This window comes from Peromyscus californicus, unplaced genomic scaffold (genome assembly GCF_007827085.1).
Source record: "Peromyscus californicus insignis strain IS unplaced genomic scaffold, ASM782708v3 Scaffold_5__1_contigs__length_169319896, whole genome shotgun sequence".
In the NCBI taxonomy this organism is placed as follows: Eukaryota; Metazoa; Chordata; class Mammalia; order Rodentia; family Cricetidae; genus Peromyscus; species Peromyscus californicus.
In genome coordinates, this window is record NW_026294573.1 from 89,879,015 (window position 1) to 89,893,575 (window position 14,561).

Sequence of the window (14,561 nt, forward strand, 5' to 3'; positions counted from 1 at the left end):
TACATACATGCAAGTAAAGCTATTAAAAAACTTTTAAGTCTTAAAAACAATTTAGAAGAAATACCAGCTTAATATAGTTTTAGAAAAATCTCATGCAGTTACGTTAAAGTCTTCAGGGATTTTTGTTGTTTTACTTTAATAAACAGAAAATTAGCAGATAAACAGACCCACTGTGTGGTCCTGACGGTGAGCATGACTGATGGTTCACTTGTGATGAAACATTACCATAGTCACTGATTTTTAAAAAGCCTGGTTTTAGTGGTGGTATGGGCCTGTGGGCTTCATGAAACTGTGTATACATACATGGAGATTCTAAACTGAGTAGGAAAGTGGAAATGATTCAGAAAACCTTGTAAACAGCAAGGGGATGGGGGCTGCCTGATGAAAGTTTTCAGGTTGATAGTGAAAACCATAGAATGCTCAGTCTTAGGCTAGACATCCCATGAATCTTGGCAATAGTCATTGTTGGTATAGATGCTATAGTTCCCAGTCACCAATGAAGACAGGCATACAAGGATTAAGTAATGTTCCCAACATCCCAGCTAGTCAGTGGATCAACTGGCATTTGAACTAGACAGTTGTGACCCCAGAATACATCACCCTTAGTAGCAATCCAAGGATGGTGTGTGGTAGTGATTGGGTCTAGGTTTCTTGCCTCTAATAAAGTTAGGGCAATAAACTTGGAATTCCTCAGTGATTGATTGACTGGAGGAATGTAGTATGTGCAAGGCCCTGTGGGCTTGACATTTAGCTGTGAATAGGACTGAGCATACAGCTTACACAGAAGAGAAGAAGGGGCAGTGTGGGGTGCATTTTATGAGGCAGGAAGAACCAGGAGACTGGCCACAGTAATAAGTAACAGTGAAACCTGCTCCAGATCAGGTGGTTGGGTAGGGTGCTATGAGATGGCGGGGCTGAAACTTGATAGACGAAAATGACTCCGACTGCCAAATGCCAGGGACTCGGCTTTCCGAATGAGAACACCAGGCACAAAGGGTCCAAGGTGAAGAGGGTGGTACAGAAACCATCAAAGCATGGAAGAAAGATGGAGCAGCAGAGCCCAGGCATCCCAGGCTCCACTTGTGTAGGTGATGGGAGGAAGCCGCCGGAGGACAGATAACTGGCTGTGATGGTAGAGATCCATTTCAGCGTGAGGCATGGAGGTCAAAAATGAAGCCAGGTGGACCTCTGTAGGTACCTAGGGCAGGTAAAATGACAGTAATGAGAGATGTGGGGAGGTTGATGGGATGGAGCGAGCAGTCTGAGGACTTGGGAGAGTTGGACCCAAGGAGGTATCCTCACTTTCTGAACTAAACACCTATGGTACTGTGGGGAGGAGGGTCTGAGCAAGCAGGTGAAGGTAATGAAGTCTCTAGGAATTGCAGGTGCTTTCAGGTTGCTCATTCAAATGAGAAGCCTGTGGAGGGCAGTTGGGTACTTACTTTATATTTACTCTGCAGCGCAGCACTGGGCACAGAGCTCAATCCCAGCCCCAACACAATGCTAGCATAAAACTCCACAAGGCTAGACAGGAACAGGAATTGGAAGACATTATCATGCAGATGCCCTTTAGGAACATTTGGGGAAATCAAGGAAGAGAATCCAGAGTGAAGATGGAGCCTAAAGAACTCTTAACATTTGGAGATGGGGGCGGCACAGACTAGGAACAGAGGAGACTTCAGGTGGCCAGAGCAGAAGCAGAGACCAAATGGTGCCGAGATTTGGGGAGATGGGGAGGAGGAGTCGTCTTAATGGGCGTAGGCTGAGGTGGGAGGAGCGGGGGGAAAGACAGACTCTTCAGTGCCGCTCGCTCGTACAAAAGGCTGAAATTGAATCTCGCTCTCATCCTGTACAAAAATCAACTCAACACGAATCAACGACTTCACTGTCAGACCAGAAACGCCATCCTTGGTGGTGACACCTGTTAGCCCAGAACTGGGAAGGTGGAGGCAGGAGTCAAGTAGCCTGGACGACCTAAGATCCTGCCTCAAAAACAAGTAAATAGGAATCTCACTTATACAACTAAGTAAAACATAGCTCTCTGAACAGATGAAGATAGGTCCCTTCTGTATCGCAGAATCTAATCAATATTTATATGTATAATTCATCTATCATTTGGCTTAAAAGGGCTTATTGGGAAATGTTATCATTTTTACTATTTTCTACAGAGAAAATATTTTACTGTTTAACCCTGGACTTTTAAATTATAACCTGTTTTTATGTTCAGACTATCTGAGTATTATTTCTCCTGTAGTTGTACATAAAATGTTTTTACATTCAAAAAAAGGACAAATACTATAGAATTGTATTACATGAAATATATAGAATATACAAATTCATAGAAACAGAAAGATTAAACGTTATCTCAAGACAGAGAAGAAAGGAATATAGAGCAATAATTTCCTAAGTACAGAATCTCTGTTTTGTGTGATGGGAAAACCCCACAAATGGACAGTAATATCAGGACATAATATCATGAATGTAATAAATCAATACAATTAATATAATTAATGAATATCATAAATATAATTATTGAATGAATACTGTGAATATAATCAATGAATATCATGAATGTAATTAATATGAGTGTAATTAATGAATATCATGAGTGTAATTAAAAATTTTTTTAAAAGAAACTAAAAAAAAAAGTAAAATAAATAAATAAATAAATGGATAACCAAAAAAAGTGGAAGCTGGTGATGCAGTAGAAACTCCCATAGTGTGATGGGGACGGAAGCCAGATTCGTGAGAACAGAAATCATTTCTTGTCATAATCCTATAGGAAGTCTCCCCTCTTTGTAAAGAAACATGTCTCAGGGTGATTTTGCATCTTTGTTCAGAGCAGCACACATGGTAAACATGAACAAAGGCATGCATTCACTAGTCCATTGGGCTGTGCTCTTGACCGGATGTGATGTGACCAGTTCCTCCAAGCTCCTATCACCTTGACTGTGATGGGTTGTGACCTGGAATTGTGAGCTGAACAAACCCATTCTCCCTTAAGTTGCTTTTGTCAGGGTATATAAAGTAAATGCTGTTCATACTAAGATAGGAAAAAAGTCTATGAGACAAATTGCAGAACGATACTGAAAACCAAAACAGTATGATCGTGTGTGTGTAGAACACAAGGCATGCTAGCTATCCCTACAAGCAAGCCTGCATGTAAATTAGCAGGAAAAGCTCTTTGAGGACACATTCCAGCTATGGACAGAGGTGACCAGGGAAGGAGTAGTATAAGGATAAAGCCTAGTTTTATCTGTAAGTATTTGGGTGTTTTATAACATTAACAAACAATTCCAGGTCACAGTTTGTCACTGCCGGAGGTCAAAGTGACAGGAGCTTGAAGAAAATGGTCACATCACATCCACAGTCAAGAGCAGAGCACAGTGGATTATGAATGCATACCTTTTCCCAGCTCACTTGCTTTCTCTACACTTACACATTTCAGGATTCCCTGCTTAGGGAATGGTGCCACCCACAGTGGGTAGGTCTTTCCCACCTCAATTGATGTAATCAAGATAATCCCCTACAGATGTGCCCACAGGTCAGCTTGATCTTGCTGGGACTCCCTTCCGAGATGATTCTAGAGTGTGTTAAACTGACAAATAAGACTCACCATCCATCCTGTGCAATCATTCTTTGTCTAACTACCTAAAGAACAATGGAAAGTGGCATAAATGATTTCAAAACTTGGTGCTAAAGGGACCAAACAGGTCAAACAATAAGATAAGTGACTATTATCCAGGATGGAGAACTTTTAATTTTATGGGTGGTTAGGTAAATATATATATAAAGAAATGGAAAAGAAAGAAAGGAAGGAAGAAAGAAAGAAAGAGAAAGAAAGAAAGAAAGAAAGCAAGAAAAGAAAGAAAGAAAGAAAGAAAGAAAGAAAGAAAGAAAGAAAGAAAGAAAGAAAGAAAGAAAGAAAGAAAGAGAAAACTATATTTGGTTTAATTAGGTTATCAGAGATAATTGCCATTTCAACTAACAGTTTGCATGCCTGTAGTACAACTATCAGAAGAACAAGAAAATTAACACAAATATTTTGGTTGTTTTATGCCTTTTGTAAGAGATGCTGCTATAGTGAGTGATGTGGAAACTAAATACCCTCCCATGTGCTACTGACATCTTTTCAGATGTTCTTTGAAGTCTTTGGTTATTTCTGGATTGTTGTCTTTTTCTTATTGATTTGTAGGAGTTCTTCATATATGCTAGTGTGAAACCATTGACTAATATTTTTATATAAATGGTGTACCTTGCCTTTTAATTCCAGTGGTATTTTTTATAAAAAATATAAGGATTTCAGGGCTGGAGAGATGGCTCAGCAGTTAAGAGCACTGGCTGGTCTTCCAGAGGACCCATGTTCGATCCTCAGCACCCACATGGTGACAGCTCACAACTGTCTGTTAATTCTAGTCCCAGGGAATCTGATAGCCTCTTCTGGCCTCCAAGGGCACCAGGCATGCAGGTGATGCATAGACATACATATAGACAAAATATCTACATATATAAAATAAATAAATAGAAACAGAAGAACACAAGGATTTCAAGTCAGACATGGTGGCACATGCCTATAATCCTGACACTTGAGAGGTGAAGGCATGGGGGATCAGGAATTCAAAGCTAGAAAATAGTGAGAGAGGGAGTGGAATGTAAAGATGTCTTAGTTTTAATGTAAACTACTTTATCTGTCATACTCTTCATCATTAGTAGCTTTTATGACTCACGGAAGCAATATTTGCCTCATTTGATAAAACCAAATAGTCTATGGTTCCTCTTGAAGATGTACTCTAGTTTTACATATGGATCTACAGTTCATCCTAAATTGCAGTTTGTGTAGGGCAGGAGATAAAGTCAAGATTTATTATTCCCTAGGAATATTCATTGGACTTAACAGTATCTACTGGGGAAATCATCTCCTCCCTGCTGCTCCATAGTACAATATTGTCAAACACATTATGCTGTTTATTTCAAAGGAGTTTTCCACTCACAAATGCACCTGCAATATGGACTTCAAGAAACATGTCCTTTATGGAAATAAAATGTGGCAGTTCCTCCAGAGTTGGGAATTATCTACCCCAAGATCCAGTTATCCCATTCTTGGGCATATACTAAAGGACTCTAGATCCTACAACAGAGATAGTTGCTCATTCGTGTTCATTACTGCTATATTCATAATAGCTAGAAAATGGAAACAGCCTAGATGTCCATCAACAGATGAATGGATAGTAAAAATCTGCTGCTTTATACAATGGATATTTAACCATTGAAAAAAAATGAAATTATAAAATATGCAGGTAAATGTTATTGGGTTTTTTTCCTCTTTGCTTTTTGGGGGACTCACTACATAACTCCCAAATAATCACATGAATTATCCTTATGAATGCCCAGCCTTAGCTTAGTTTATTTCTAGCCAGCTTTTCTTTCCTTAAATTAAATTAGTTGCCTCTGGGCTTTTACCTTTCTGTATTTGTTTATCTTTTCTTTCCTTCTTATTCCATGTCTGGCTGGGTGGCTGGGTGGCTGGGTGGCTGGGTGGCTGGGTGGCTGGCCTCCAGCATCCTCCTCTCCTCCTTTCCTTGCTCCTTCCTCTTCTCTTTTTCTCCTTCTGTTTGTTCTCTCTGCCTGCCAGCCCCACCCATCCCCTCCTGCCTTGCTATTGGCTGTTCAGCTCTTTATTAGACCAATCAGGTGTTTTAGACAGGCACAGTAACACAGCTTCACAGAGTTAAACAAATGCAACATAAAAGAATGCAACACATCTTTGCATCATTAAACAAATGTTCCACAGCATAAACAAACATAACACATCTTCAACTAATATTCCACAACAGGTAAATGGATGGAGCTAGAGAAAAATTGTAAGAGTAAGGTACCCCAAACCCAAAAAGGCAAATATTGTATGTTTTCTCTTATATGTGGATGTTAGCTTTTAAGCTTTTGGTATATATGCTATAATCAGAAAAACTACAGAAGTTAGGTACCTAGTAAGGAACAGGGGATGGGGGGAGATCTCCCAAGGAAAGGGAAATAGAATGTAGTGTTACAGAGAAAAGAAGAAGAGACTAAAATAGGCGGATTAAATGGGGAGGGGGTGGAAGAGAAGGGTAAAGGAGGGAATATGGGAAGGGACAACTAGCCCCAAATGCCATTGTAAAACCATATGGAAACCTACTACTGTAGAAGCTTCCTAAAATCATATATGAAAGGAACCTAAATGGAGTCACCAAATAATAGGGGAGACAATTTCCCAACTAGACATTTTATGCCACCAAGTAAAACCTCCAGTGCCAGGAATGGATTACACCTCATTGGGTCATTGGCCAAAGGGTTCCCATGGAAACTCCCAAACATCAGAGGCTATTGCTAAGGCTACTGGTTATTCTCCACAACCTGATGGTAAGGTCCTGTTGCTGAAGACCATACTTACTTATTGCCGGTGGCCATGTCAAAGGTGCAGCAGGTGGCAATTGAAGTTCAAGGTATCAGCCCACCAGGAGGAAACTCCCTGATGGGTGAATCTCATTTAGGCAAGGCCATGGGACTACAGACCCCGGAATGTCTTTTGCTTCTGCTGGGCCTTTACATGTTTGCTGCTGCTATCTTTCTCTGGTATCTGGCATAGTATAAATGGGTGTGGGGAGATCCCCACTGCCTGTAATATAGTGTGTTTATTTCATGAAAACATCCCAATTTACTGGGCATTTTTTTTAAATTGGGCATTTTTTATCTGTAGGTTGTCAAGATGATTCCTCCCTAAGCTGCACTGTCTAATTGATAATAATAACGATAGCCTATACAGAGTTTGGATAAATAAAAATAAACACAAGGAAATGTTTCATAGCTGAGGCCTAAGAGTTCCACATAGGAGCTGCTTTAGATCACAGCTCAGGTTGACAATTAAGGAAAATAATTGAATTCCCCAGGAACCAGGCTGGCTCTAATCCTCTTAATACTGAAAAGTTGCAATCATGGGTTTCAGTGTGCACCATTAGCTGAAACAAAGCTTCAAAATAACTTTAGGATGCTGGGCAGTGGTGGCACATGCCCTTAATCCCAGCACTTGGGAGGCAGAGGCAGGTGGATCTTTGTGAGTTCGTAGGCCAGCCTGGTCTACAGAGCGAGATCCAGGAAAGGCACAAAGCTACACAGAGAAAATCTGTCTCAAAAAATCAAAATAATAATAATAATAACTTTAGGTTAGACCAGATGCCTTGCTAATATTTTTTAAGATAAATAACCTCAAAAAAACAATCTAAAGTTCACAAGGACACATATCTGAGTTGTCTGATTCATTAGGCTAGGGTCGTAAATACAAAAGAGCCCAACTGTTAATTTATTGCACCCATTCCTGGCCTCAATTTTTCTGAAATGGGTATGCACCTTGAAGATTTAAAGTTCAGCTGACTGACTGTTTTTATGTATGAAAGTTTAGGTTTGTGACTCCTTTAAAATTCCTTATAAGATTACCTCTCAAGATAAATAATAAAGTGATTGATTCTTTCTTTGTAACCACAATTTGCAGCCTGTCAACAAAAAGGTTGGCTGAGAAAATATAGTCCTTGCTTGCTCATGACCTATTATCTGTGACAAGTTACCTAGATATATTGTATGTGAGTTGTCATGATGACTCTATTTATAATCATGTAAGGGGGATAAAAAATATTTTTACCTCTATCATTCACTTAAAATGAAATGTGCCGGGCGGTGGTGGCGCACGCCTTTAATCCCAGCACTTGGGAGGCAGAGCCAGGCGGATCTCTGTGAGTTCAAGGCCAGCCTGGGCTACCAAGTGAGTCCCAGGAAAGGTGCAAAGCTACACAGAGAAACCCTGTCTCAAAAAAAAAAAAAAATGAAATGTAACCTCTTTGTGACTCCTGTATTGCCTGAAAGAGTTTGTTGGGGTACATAAGCTGTAGAAAGACATGAACAAAGGGAGAATGGAGAATAAAGAAGGAAACCATCAAGAGAGTGTGTATCTTTTTCTCCAGCTTCCTCAGATAAAAAAGTCTAGTTAACACTGATGCTGTGGCTTTCCCTCTGAGCCCTGTGCTACCTGGAGGCTGGCCCCCCTCAGGCAGTGATAACTTATGTCATTGAACATGAAGAAGTCAAGTTGGTACCCAACTAGATGTTTCACCCCTACTAACTATTGTTCACAGTGCTGCAAGGTACTCTGAATGCTACTAGGGGGAAGAAGGTAATCATCCATATCACCCAGCTACAGACCATGCAACCTATAAACAATACAACCCGCCTGCAAGATATACTTGTGCAATAGTGGCACAAACGTTAGGGGAGCTACCCACCACTCTCTGGTTAGACTTAAGGCCAGCACCATGAGATGGAACTCATACCTAACACTGCTAAGTGTCCAAAAACCTGAGACTGGATAGGTCATGGGCCTAGAGGGAGCCTACTATTATTACTCTGCTAAAGGAACAGAGCAATAAAGACCCCTAACGATATATTGTATACCCATAGATCAATGTCTCACTCAGCTCTCATCAGAGAAGTTTCTGGAAATAGATTGTAACCAACACCAAGAGTGAGAAACTTTGGAGCATTCAGTTCTAAATGAGATGTCTTCATCAACCCCTACCCTTAGGGTTCAGATGACTATGTGGAAGAAGAGGCAGAAAAAAAAATCTAAGAATCAGAAATGATGTACCACTCCAAGGAAACAGTGCATGGTAGCATGCACAAAATCTGCACAGATTCAAGTCGGATGGAACCCCAGCATTGAAAGAAGGAAGTGGACATGGGCTTCTACTCCAACCAATAAATTATTTGCAATTGAACAGTAACCAACACTAAAGGAACTCCGTGTGTGTGTGTGTGTGTGTGTGTGTGTGTGTGTGTGTGTGAGAGAGAGAGAGAGAGAGAGAGAGAGAGGAGAACATAAAGTTAGATAGGCAGAAAGTGTCTGGGAGGAGTTGGAAGAGGAGAAAACATGATCAAAACATATTGTATGAAAAAATTTTAATTAAAAAAATGTTTAAATTATGTCCTTAGAGAATGCAAGCAGATTGGAAAACTTGCCATGAAAGATGTAAGGACTCTCAAGTGTACACAAGTCCCAGGCAAAGCACAAAGTCAGGGACAAGGAACCGAGCAGTAGATCATAGTATCCCTGTGCAGCTGAGCAGAAAGTACAATGAAAAGGGAAACTGGCCAAACAAGCTGTTTCCACATCCAAAGCTCTTCAGGTGTCGATATGAGTGAGAACTAATGATGCTTCCTTGTGGTCAAATAAAGTTCTAGATCTGCGACAACCAATCTTTGGTTAAAAGAGAGAAGTGGCTACCAGTAGGATTAGGGATTTTCTTTTTTCTTTCTTTCTTTCTTTCTTTCTTTCTTTCTTTCTTTCTTTCTTTCTTTCTTTCTTTCTTTCTTTCTTTCTTTCTCTCTCTCTTTTCTTTCTTTTTCTTTCTTTCTCTTTCTTTCTTTCTTTCTTTCTTTCTTTCTTTCTTTCTTTCTTTCTTTCTTTCTTTCTTTCTTTCTTTCTTTCTTAGGGGGGTAGTCCTAGCTGTCTTGGAACTCACTCTGTAGACCAGGCTGGCCTCAAATTCAGAGATCCACCTGCTCTGCCTCCTGAGTGCTGTGGTTAAAGGTGTATGTCACCACCACTTGGCCTTTAGGGTTAGAGATTTTCAGTACATTCTCCTGGAGTTTAGTGCACACACGTAGATCTGTGCACAGGTTCATATGCCTACACTGCAAGTGTACAACAGAGCATAGGCCTGGGACTTGGAATGCTGACGCTCTCAGCCTGAATAACAAGATGGAGCAAACTGGCAGGTCAGAGGGAGTGAATAAAGCTCAAGTCTGTGCAGTTGGGTGTACTTGGCTTCCCTGAACCTGTGTGAGAGCTTCAGAGTTCAGGGATCTGTGTACAGAATGCAGGTCCTATGTGAAGATGGAGCTGAGGACTCCGGGCAGAGAACTAAGGAAGATGCAGACCCGAGGCAACCCCTTCCCTTTCTGCTGCCCCTTCGTGGAAATGACTGCACCAAACAGCCAGGAACACAAACAGACCAAGCGTCGTTGCTCTGAAAGAAGGAAGCAGTGTGACAAGGAGCCAGTTAGATACTGCAGTGGCTTTTGGTTTGGGCTGCATACTAGCAACTTTCAAAAGTACTCATGACAGGACCATACCACCCTCTCCTGTGATCTGAAATGAAATGAAGTGATGCCACCTGAACCCAGCACACATAATTTTTAAAGTCACTCAGATGGTTGGTTTTAGTGAGTTTTTGTTTTGTTTTTGAGATGGGTCTGTTGTGATTTGAATGTGAAATGTTCCCCATGGGTTCACATGTTTGAGCACATGATCCCCAGCTGCTGGAGCTGTTCAAGAAGGTTGTGAAACCTTTAGAACATGGAGCCTTGCCGGAGGAAGTACATCAGTGAGGACCAGCTTCCTGTAACCCCTTTTTACTACTGCAGGGTGACAGATTGGCCTCATGCTTCTGTCATCCTGCCCTCTCAACCAGGACAGATTCATCCCCTCCGGAACTGTCAGTCAAAACAAAGCATTTCTCTCTGAAGTGGCTTTTGTTAGGTTATTTTCTCATCACAACAGAAACTTAACTAAGGCAGGTCTCTCTGGCCTACAACTTAATATGTTACTCAGGTTGGCTTCAAACTCACAGCAATTCTGACTCAGCCTCCTTAGAGCTGGGATCCTGGGCATGAACCACCTTCATAACTCTTCTTTGTTTGTTTGTTTTGTCTTTGGAGTAAACAGAAATTTATTCTCCACTTTACTCATGGTTTTGGGTGTTCTGTATGGCGTCTTCTCAAGGAATCCCTTGTTTATTTGTTGGTGGTGGTTGGTTTGTTTGTACTTTATACAATGTACAAAGTCTCATACATTGCAGGCTTGCTTCAAATTCACTTTGTAGCTGAGGTTGATTCTGAACTCCTGATCTTCCCACTTCCACCTCTCAAGTGCAGGGGTCACAGGTGTGAGCCAGCAGAACTACCTCAAGTGGCTCTTCACATTCAGTCCAGATAGAGAATCCTGCATCGATGGAAGACCCTTAAACTAAAGCCACAGCTGTCCAACTACAACTAAGACAGAGACTAGACCTCAAGAATGTGGGCCTGAACTTGTGGAAAAGACTCTTCAACCAATGATCAGATTCAGAATGGGTTGACTGGAAGAAGAAGACAAGGGATTATAAAGCAAGGACTCAAGCTGTGCCCATCTGTTAACTGATTTTTTTTATTTTATTTGAGATTTACTTATTTTATTTCATGTGTATGGGTGTAGTGGGTAGCTGTTCCAGCTTTGACCTGGAAGTACCACCCCCTTTGAGGCTTTAGTAACTGTCACGCCTACAAGCCAAGAGAGGACCCTGAAGACCTGAGATCTGAATGGGCTGGCTCTCTTGGTTCCTGGAGCCTGGACGCTGGAGGTAGACCAAGCAGAGTTCTCCAGAGAACACCTCCGGACTGCGCTACACCCTTCCCAGACCCTGTTACCTATCCCTTCACTTGTAAGTTACCCCACAAAATAAACCTCCCTTTTAACTATGTGGAGTGGCCTTAATATTTAAACCAATATCTGGTGAAAGTTAAAACCTTCCTTTTTGAAAAACAGAAAAGGGGAAGTGCTGTGGATGATTGCTTGATAAATAAACTGCTGATTGGCCAGTAGCCAGGCAGGAAGTATAGGCAAAACAAGGAGAGAGGAGAATTCTGGGAAGTGGAAGGCTGAGTCAGAGAGACGCTGCCTGCTGCCACTATGAGAAGATGTTAAGGTACCGGTAAGCCACGAGCCATGTGGCAACTTATAGATTAATAGAAATAGGTTAATTTAGGATATAAGAACAGTTAACAAGAAGCCTGCCATGGCCATACAATTTGTAAGTAATATAAGTCTCTGTGTGTTTACTTGGTTGGGTCTGAACAGCTGCGGGACTGGCGGGTGAGGGAGATTTGTCCTGACCATGGGCCAGGCAGGAAAACTCTAGCTACATAGGGGTATTTTTCCAGCACAGATGTCTGTGTACCACATGTACTCAGTGTCCCTGGAGGTCAGAAGAGGGCATCGGATTGCCTGATATTGAAGTTACAGATGGCCGTGAGCTACCATGTAGGTTCTGGGATGTAAACCAGCTTAACCAGTGCTCTTAACCACTGAGCCACCTCTCCAGCCCCGTGCTAGCTGATTTTTAAAGCTTCACAAAACATCACGTGATGATAGCCTGACTAAATTAATTCTTTAACCTATTATTTCTGCTTATTTTTTTTCACATTGTGTGTGTGTGTGTGTGTGTGTGTGTGTGTGTGTGCAAAAGAATGTCACAGAGTGTGTGTGTAGGTCAGCGGACAACTTTTAGGAGTCAGGTCAGTTCTCTCTTGTGATGTGGGTTGAACACAGGTCGACAGGCTTGGCAGCAAGTGAGTTTACCCGCTGAGCCATCCTGCCAGCCCTCGCCCATCAATTCTTTAAAGAGGGTTTTACCCTAGCAAACGTGGAGTGAGCACCTAATCTCGTAACTCGTAGGCATTGGTTCGGATACTGTGTTGTGTGGCTTATGGGTTAGTGGAGAGAGCAGGAACATCAGTGCAGTCAGTCATTAGTGGCGAGATCTTGGGTGGGTCTCACTCAGCTTCTTGGAGACTTGAGTAACTCCTCTGTAGGACAATATCTGTCTCTCTGGGGACCTGAAAAGATGAAACAAGATTGCATATTCAAAGCACTTTTATTGGTTAGATTTTATGTTGGAAACTACTTGGGTTAATACTGAATTTGAAACACTTAGGAAAGGTGAGGGGCAGACAGCAGTCATGAGCCACACCAGCACTTCTGTGGTGGATTGAATAAGAATGACCCCCATAGGCTCATATGTTTGAATGCTTAGTCCCCAGGTGGTAGACCTGTTTGGGAAGGAGTAGGAGGTGTGGCCTTGTTGGAGGAGGTATGACACTGGAGGTGGGCTTTGAGGTTTCAAACGCCCACAAGATTCCTAGTTAGCTCCCTCATGGTGGTGGATCAACATGTGAGCTCTCAGCTACTGCTCCAGTGCCTCCTGCCTTCCTGCATGCTGCCACTCTCCCCTCCGTGACGGTCAGGAACTCACCTTCTGAACTGGTAAGCTCTAAGTAAGCTCTTCTACAAGTTCTCTTGCTCATGTTGCCTGATGACAGGGATAAAGAAGTAGCTAAGACAACTTTCCTGAGCAGCCTGCCAGTCATCTCATTAGGACAGACGGCAGCCCCGGCCACCTCCACATCTGATGTTTTCAAATCCCTCCTGGTTCAAATTCTTCTCACGCCTGTTCCTTGGCTATGGATGAATAGGCTTTTTCTTGCTCCTCTTTGGAAATTTTATTTAGCTTGGCCCCTCACCTTCCTGTGTGAGGACCCTCAGCTGGTAGACCTTCCAGGCCAGACCATTTGGCAGGCAGGCTGGTGACTATACATCCATGGCAGCCCAGGAAGAGTAAAGCCACATGATGCCAGCACCCAGATCAAGAAGGGGTGCCTGCAGCAGTCAGGTGTCTCCATACCTCTGAAGTACCACGGTGGGACCCCCAACCATGAGGAACCACCATAGCTATTCAAAGAGCATTAATCCTCTCAGCTCTTTGTGTAGCCGTGACTGAAAGTGTCCACTAGAGGGCAGGAGACTTACATTTAAGTTGCACTTTTCCTTCCACAAACCAAAGACCTGGATACAATCACCAGAATAATAAATAGTAATTATGGCAGCTCACAACCATCTGTAATTCCAGTTCCAGGGGACTCGGCACCCTCTTCTGGCCTCTGTGGGCACCAAGCACACAAGTAGTGCACAGACACATGCAGACAGAACACCCACACATAAAATATTAGTTTATAAAATGAACTATACAGAGAGAGAGAGAGAGAGAGAGAGAGAGAGAGAGAGAGAGAGAGAGAGTGAGAGAGAGAGAGAGAGAGAGAGAGAGAGAGAGAGAGAGAGAGAGAGAGAGCATGTACCTATTGGATGATATAAAACCCTTGGCACAGCTTGATCGTCACAGCACTTGAGAGGCTAAGGCAGAAAGATCACAGCTGTTCTGAGTCCAGCCTGGGCTACAGAGAGAATCCTTTCTCAAAAAAAGAAAGTGTGGTATCCGTACCATGAAATTCTGCTTAACAGGAGAAAGCAGTGAAATGGAGGGACATGCAGTGACCCACGTGGTCCTCACCACCACTGCGCTAAGTGAGAAAACCAGACACAAAAGGCCACCGATTACTTAGCTGTGTTTATGTGCTACATCCAGAACAGACAAACCCACAAAGACTGAAACCAGATTGGTGATTGCCAGGGATGAGGAGCAGAGGAAGGAGGGACAAGGACTTCCTAACGGGCTCTGTGTGGGTGATAAAAGGGTTTTGGAAGGCAGAGGCCGTAGTTGACTAACATCAGGAATGAACTAGATGCTCACAACCTGCTTGAAAACTATACATAGTTGTGTCTCTACAAAAAGGCATGAGATAAAATAAATTTAAAATAAAATTCACCTGCTGTGAATATGTGTTGCTATCATTGGTTAATAAGGAAGCTGCTGTGGCCTGTGGCA